Raw genomic sequence first — 2,810 nt, forward strand, 5'->3', positions numbered from 1 at the left:
CCGTAATAGGAGCAGTCAAGAAATCAAAAGGTGTGTTACATTAAGCAAGTCTACTGTAAAAGACCTCTTGAAAGTACTAAAGAGCAAAAGTGTCAACTTAAAAACTAAGGTACATCTGAACCAAGACACGGTATTTTCAATTAGTTCCCACTCTTTTGAAAACTGAACTTTGAATGAAGAAGACTTAAAAATTGATGCCTTTAAATTGTGGTGTTGATGAAGACTATTGAATATACCACAAACTTCCAAAAGAATAAACAAATTTGTCTTAGAGGAGGTGCAATCAGGATGCTCCTTAGAGGCAAAGATGGTGAAACTTCACCTCACATACTTTGAGTATTTTGTCGGGAGTTGCTAGTCCTTTGGAAAGGGGCATCATATTGGGGAAAGTACAAGGTCAGCAAAAGAGAAGAAGGCCCTCCCTGAGATGGACTGACACAGGGACTTCAATAGTTGCTGGGTGCCATTGAGACACCTATGACCCATAGGAACCCTATAAACATCAGATCCGAAGCATGTCTTATCCTGCACCATCCTCACACTTCTGACACATCAGTGCCCGTCGCAGCAGTCACCATATCAATTCCTATGAACAGCAGAGGAACAACAGCATTAATAGGTTTGATCATGTTGAGATCCTGGAGAATAGGGTACAATCTGCCACTCACAGGGTTGTTATGAATCATAGTTGACTTGACCACACCTAACAAATCAAATTCTTGAGCTTTTTTGGTGTTTTTGTTGTATCAGACTACTGTAAGCAGGGTCTTTATTTTTCTCAGTTTTGCTGAAAATCTACAATGGATTACAAAACTCAACAACATAAAAGACCTAGGAACATAATCTATGTTATATATTAGCCTGCCCTTTTGGTTTATATCGTTATGTATAATCAAGTCAGACTCATACTTGACCCTCTAATGGGTTTTCAGAGGGTATAAATCAAAAGGGAAGAGATTCCTCATATTTCTCCTGTGAAGGTGCTGGTAAATTTGTGCTGCCTGCCTTTGGGTTGACAGCACAACTCTTTGCCATTTCTTACCACTAGCTATTGAGTTTGAACTGACTCAAAGCTGCGCCTCAAGAGGGTTTTTAGAGGCAGTAAATCACGTGGGAGTTGATTGCCCATCTTTCTGCCGTGGCGCAGCTGGTGGATTTGAACTGCATATCTCCAGGTTGGCAGCACAGCTCCTTACCCCTAGGCCACCAGATCTCCCTTCTTAGGAATATAGCTCTAGGTACATCAAGTTCATGCCTCTCTTCTAACTGATGCAGGCTTATTATTACATGCTATCCTCATCATCTCTGTTGTACTTAAGTCTATTGTTGCAGCTACTCTGTCAATCCACCTTATGGAGTGTCTTCCCATTTTCATTAGCCCTCTGCTTTCCCAAAAGGAGCCCTCGGAAAGTGGTTCATAACATGCCAGGCTGTTAACAAAAAGGTTAGTGATCCAAAGTCATCAGCTACTCTATGGGAGAACAACAACAGAGATTCATAGCCTCAGGAACCTGACAAAAGGCCACTATGAGTCGGAATTGATGCATCAGCAAAGACTTTCTTTTTTTTCTTTTATTAATTTTAATGAAAATTTACAGACTTTGGATTTCCATTCATTCATTGTTGCACTTTTCTCCCTGCCCACCCCTCCCTCCAGTTTGCTAGTCTCTATGAAAAGTAAAAGAAAAATTCTTTCATTGTTATACAATTCCTCCCCCCAAGTCCACTCCACTATGTAGCATCCATTCTAGACTTCTGACATGACAATAATACCTAATCATATATCCCTTTTAAATAATTCTCTCCCTCATCTGTTTCAATGCAGTTACATAATTTATTCCATCTTTCTCAGTCTTCCCCCAACCCCAATGTCAGTCCCATTTTACAACAGTGGCACTATTTGCAGTATTTGTCCTTTTGTGACTGAGATATTTCACTCAGCATAATGTCTTCCAGGGTCACCCATTTTATATACTATTTCATGAGTTCCTTGTCTTTCAATGCAGCGTAGTATTCCATTGGGTGAATATACCACAGCTCCTCTATCCATTTTGTTGAAGGGCACTTAGGTTGTTTCCAACTCTTTGCTATTGTGAACAAAGCCATGATAAACATAGGTGTGCATATATCTGCTTGGGTGGCAGTTATGGTTTCTTTGGGGTATATTCCAAGTAGTGGAATTGCTGGATCAAATGGTATTTCTACTTGCATCTTTTTGAGAAAGCGCCATACTGCCTTTCAGGGTGGTTGCACCATTTTGCACTCCTACCTGTAGTGAAGGAGAGTTCCAGTTTCCCCACAACCTCGCCAGCATTTGTTGTTTGCTGCTCTGTTGAATTGTGCTGTTGTTATTGGGGTGAAATTATATCTCATAGTTGTTTTAGCAATGACTTTCTACTCTCCCAAACATGATTTCTTTCTCCAGGGACTGGACCCTCCTGACAACACACCCAAAGTGTGTGAGATGCCTCACCATTTTTGCTTCTAAGCTCCATTCTGCCTGTACGTTTTCTGTATTAGATGTAGGTTTGTTGTTGTTGTTGATTGTCATTGAGTTGAGCGTAACTCATAGCAACTCTATGAACAAAAGACCTAATGCCTTTCCATAACTACCATCATTTTTCCAATTCATAGAGTTTCCAGAGGCATGTGGTTTCAGAAGTGGATACTACTCTTGTTTCTAAACCTGTTTTACAACTGGAAGCTCCACCAAACAATGTCTATATTGGGAAACCTTTCTGGTATTTGATACCCCAATGGCACAAGGTTCAGCATCACAGCAAACCTAGATTACTTAATAGAGAACTCAA

The sequence above is a fragment of the Elephantulus edwardii genome, unplaced genomic scaffold, assembly GCF_000299155.1.
Source record: "Elephantulus edwardii isolate Elephantulus edwardi_28Jun2011 unplaced genomic scaffold, EleEdw1.0 scaffold00105, whole genome shotgun sequence".
In the NCBI taxonomy this organism is placed as follows: Eukaryota; Metazoa; Chordata; class Mammalia; order Macroscelidea; family Macroscelididae; genus Elephantulus; species Elephantulus edwardii.